This window comes from Carlito syrichta, unplaced genomic scaffold, assembly GCF_000164805.1.
Source record: "Carlito syrichta isolate Samal-C Ts95f unplaced genomic scaffold, Tarsius_syrichta-2.0.1 Scaffold303193, whole genome shotgun sequence".
Classification (NCBI taxonomy): domain Eukaryota; kingdom Metazoa; phylum Chordata; class Mammalia; order Primates; family Tarsiidae; genus Carlito; species Carlito syrichta.
Window position 1 is genome coordinate 122971 of NW_007247289.1, and position 5158 is coordinate 128128.

Consider the following 5158-nt stretch of genomic DNA (forward strand, 5'->3'; position numbering starts at 1 on the left):
GGTCTGTGGCCCCGATGTCCTTGGCGCTTCCGCCCGTCCTCTTCTTTTGACTGTCGTGGTACAGCACAAGGCAGTGATGACAGGAATCAGGCGCCCAGCGAGCGTTGCGCCCTCGCGTCGTCCCGAAGCCACCGCTACCCCTTCGCTCGCGAAACCCGGTCCCGGGGCCCAAAAGCTTGGCCCTCGGCTGCCCTGCGTTTCCTGTGAAAGGAGTAGTGACGTGCAAGCGAATCCCTCCACCACTCCACACCAGTCACCTTCAAAGGCTCTACCTCAGCGTCTTCAGACGCCTCACTGGGGTACGATCCTTTAGACCGAGCTGGTGCTGCTGGAGCCGGGGCGCGTTTCGAAATCCCCAAGTGTCCGCCTAACGTGCAAGCATTCTTTCCATAGAAGAAGCCAAAGCCAGTATGACACAAGGCCACACTGGCAGCAGGAAACAGAAGCCTATTCAGCTCTCTTGCCCGGGTTTGGCCTTACAGAACGCTTGCCATGGCTTTCTCGTTCGGCTGCAGCATTCCAGCCTGCGGGAGCACGGCCAGCTCCTTGGAGCCTAGGCAGCACGAGACCTGGCCGTTTTGGGGTTTCTTCCCCCCGAGTGTGACTCTGACAGGTGGGCATCTCTTGAAGAAAAAGAAAGGTCTGCTGTGCATTACATTATGAATACATGTGGAGGGGAGGAATAGGATTATCTCCGGCTGGTCTAATATAAGGCAGGCACTGTGTCTGATGTTTACGGCTATTTCCTTACCCCCTCTTCTCAGGTCTTGTCCAAGCGACATACTAGTCCCGTTGTATGGGCAAGGAGACTGAGGTTCAGAGAAGTATAAAGTCCCATGGCAGGCAGAAACTGAGATGAGGACCAGGATCTTTCTGGCATCAAAGCTCATGTTTTTTTGCTGCCCAATATGCCTCTGTTCATATGGAAGTCCCGCCCAAAAGTCATCACAATCCTTGGCTGCTTTTATTGATTAGTTATGTGGTTTCTGGAACGGTCCTTTTCATGTATGGTTGACGGTTGAATCCATATAATACTCTTTCACTTTAGATTCATGGTGTTAGGGAAGCTTGACCATGTCGTGTTCCTGAAGCAGAACCTGAGTGTTTTTGTCTTAGATCAATTTGGCATTATACAATACCGACATCTCTTTGGAGTCCAGCCTTTGAAAATGTTAGGCTCAATGTCAGTGCTGAACAGTGGGCAGCTGAGGGCCTCAGTCTAGGCCAGGAGGGAAGACTAGGAAAGTTCAAAGATTGATGTCATGGTAGATCGGCCAGTAGAAATGAGAAAGTTGGTAGGTAGGCCACTACAGGTGTCAATTCACAGCGAAACAGGCATCAGAGACGCAAAAGGACTTGCTACAAGAGAGGATGATCGTGTAATCTAAAGTCCAGGTGATGAGTGACCATGCACTTGGTAAGCCAGAACAGTGATTCTCAGAGTGTGGTGCTCCCACCAGCAGCACTGCTCTCACTTGTAAGAAATACAAACTTGTGGGTTCCACCTTGACCTACTGAATCAGAATCTCTGTTGCTGAGGCCCAAGGAATTGTGTTTTTAACAGCTTTCCAGATGATTCTTATGCACATTAGTGTTTGAGAACCTCTGAACGAGGAGCAGAACAAGTAGCGGAAGAGAGTAAACCCGAGTCACTAGGGCTTGACCGGCTGCTTTATACATTTCATAAAAAAATTACTGAAAGCACCAGGCCACTGTGTTGGCGCTGGTAATACAGAGATGAAGATATGGAGTGTCTCCAATGAAGGAATAAGGGAAAGGGATGCATTTGGGTGGGGTTGAGTCGAGTCCGAACATGAGACATATCAAAATGGCGGTGTCCCACAGGCACCTGGAAGCATGGCTGGCTTGCAGCTCAGGAAAGATGTCTGGCCGGAGAGTTGTCAGTCCACTAAGGGTCGCTAAAGCCGCGAAGCTGATGTCTTGGGCGAGGAGTGTGGGGGGGTGGCACTGTGTGGTGAAGAATGAAGTGTGCCAAGGGTCTGAGAGTCCTTGATGTCCTGTTAGCCATTCTCCCCGCCGCCCGCAGCAGGCTTCCAGCTGTTCTGAACCCTTCCTCTCCACCCTGTTAGGGAAGGGTGAGTAGCACAAGGTGGTCAAACATGGCACGCAGACAAGATTGATAGCGATTTATGAGTCCCATATACTCACAGCCTGGGGAAGGAGGACACCACACGTCATGTGGGGTAGAGTTCACGTATTTTAAAATTCATTCCAATGTACAAGTAAATAAATTTTAGTTAATTTGCAGAACTTATAGTTTATAGGTTATGTAAACACAATCCAATTTTAAGATTCTCATCACCTCAGAAAGACTCCCTGCTCCTGTTCCTAGTTTCAGGCAACTGCTGATCTATTTTCTGTTCCAACCTATTTGCCATTTCTGACACTCATGAAAGTGGAGTCATACAATATAGAATGTTTTGCACCTGGCTTGTTTCATTTTGTTCAATGTTTTTGAGGTTCATGCGTGTTGTAGTTCATATCAGTATTTTGTTCTTTTTTATTGCCGCATGGTATTCTGTTGCATGGATCTACCTCATTTTGTTTATCCACTTGTCAGTTGATGGATGCTTGGGTTGTTTCCAGTAGCTGGATATTTTGAATCATGCCTGTATGGCATTTGTGTACAAGTCTTTATGTAGATATATGTTTAACTTCTCTTGAGTAGATCCTTAGGAGTAAAATTGTAAAATTGTTGGATTATGTGGTGAATTTATTTTTAATATTTGAAGAAACTGCCAAGCTGTTTTCCAGAGTAGCTGTACAAATCTACATTCTCACCAGCAATGTATGAGGTTTCTCTACATTCTTGCTGCCACTGTTATTGTCTTTTGATTTTAGACATCCTAGTGGTTGTACAGTAGTTTCTCATTATGGTTTAACTTACATTTTCTAAACGACTTATGATAGTGTCTTTTCATGTTCTTATTTGTCAGCTTTATATCTTCTTTGGTAAAGCATCTGGTTAAATATTTCGTCCATAGAAAAGTTGGGTTGTTTTATTATTATTGACTTTTGAGAGTTCATTATATATTTTGAAATAATCATTTATCAGATATATGTTTTACGAATATTTTCTCCTAGTCTGTGACTTGTCTCTTCACTCTTTTAACAGTGTTTCTAAAAGCAGAAGTTTTTTATTTTGATGAATTCATGAATTCCAATTTATTTTCTTTATGGATTTTTTTTTTTTTTTTTTTTTTTTTAGAGATAGTGTCTTGCTCTGTTGCCCAGGCTGGAGTGCAGTGGCATGATAGTAGCTCTCTACATCTTTGAACTCCAAGGCTCAAGCAATCCTCCTGTCTCAGCTTCCTGAGTCTCTGGGACTACAGGTGTGGCCACCATGCCTGGTTAATTTTTATTTTTTATTTTTGTAGAGACTTGGTCTTGCTATGTTTCCCAGGATGGTCTTGAATACCTGGCATCAGGTAATCCTCCTGCCTTGGCTTCCCAAAGTGTTGGGATTATAGATGTGAGCCACTGTGCCCAGCCTGGATCACATTTTCAATGTCATATATAAGAAATATCACAAAATTTTTCTCCTATGTTCTTCCAATAGTTTTAGGTTTAGTAGTTTTAATTTAGTAGTTCTAGTAACTTACTTCTATTTTCTTCTCATGGTTTTAGGTTTTACTGTTTAGGCCTGTGATTCATTTTGAGTTAATTTTTATATATGGTGCAAGTTCAGTGTTTTTGGTTTTACATATGGATGACCAATTGTTCCAGCAACATTTATTAAAAAGATTGTTCTTTTTTCATTGGATTACCTGTGCACCTTGTAAATGATCAGTTTTATATATATATAATATATGACTGGATCTACTTTTGAACTCCCTAAGCTCCTCCATGGATGGATTTGTTTGCTTTTATGAAACTACCATAACTGCCTTCATAAGTGTATCATTGCAATAGTCTTGAAAGCAGGTAGCAGGGGACCTCCAATATTGTTCATTTTCAAAATTGTTTTGGTGATTCTAGTTCTTCTGTGCTTCCCTGTGAATGCTAGAATCATTTGGGGACTTTGATAGGAACGGCACCAAGCCGATGCATCTACTTGGGGAGAATGGGCATCGTAACAACGAGTCTTCTGATCCACAAACAAGGGACATCTGTCCACTTATTAGGTCTTCTTTAATCTCCCACAGCTATGCTTGGTAGTTTCCAGTGTACAGATCTTGCGTGTCTTGGTCAGGGTTATTTTTAAGTCTTTAATTGTGTCGGGTGTGATGGCTCACGCCTGTAATCCCAGCACTTTGGGAAGCGGAGTCAAGAGGATTGCCTGAGACTAGGAGCTTGAGAGCAGCCTGGGCAATTTGGTGAGACGGCATCTCTATAGTAAATCCAAAAAAATTAGTCAGACGTGGTAGCACATGCCTACCTGGGCAACAGAGTGAGACTCTAACTCAAAAACAACAGCAACAACAACAAAAGTCCTTTTAATTGTAAGCATATTTTTAAAATTTCAATTTTTACTTTTATTTTGTAGAAATGCAATTAATTTTTGTGTGTCACATGTAGCATCCTACTTGCTTGTTGAGCTTACTTATAAGTTCTATTTTAAAGATTCCATTGGGTTTTCTATGTGGATGATCATTGTTATTTTAAGATAAAAACAATTTGACTTTTTTTCTTTTCCAGGCTGGTGTCTACTTTCCTTCCTTCCTTCCCTCCTGCCTTTCTTTCTCCCTCTCCCTTCTTTACTTTTTCCTTCTTCCCTCTCTCCATCCCTTCCCTCCTTTTCTTTTTTTCCTTTTATTGTGATGACTAGAACATTCAGTAAACGATTGCACAGAAGTGGTGACAGTGCACAGTTTCTCTTGCCCAGGCCAGCTCTGGCTTTTCTCCCTTCTTTCTCTAATAAACTCTGTTTGAAAACTTTAAAAACAAGTGGTGACAGTGCACCTCTTTTATTGTTATTGATTCTATTCAGTCTTTTACTGTTAATAATGATATTGGCCAGAGATTTTAAATGGTCAGGTCTGTCATCAGGTTACAGAAGTTCCATGTAGCCCTAGCTTCCTGAATGTTTTTATTGGGAATGGGTGTTGGACTTTGTCAAATGCTTCTGAATGATCACATAGTTTTTCCATTTTAGTTTGTTAACGTGGTAAATTACATTGATTTTTTTTTTTTTTTT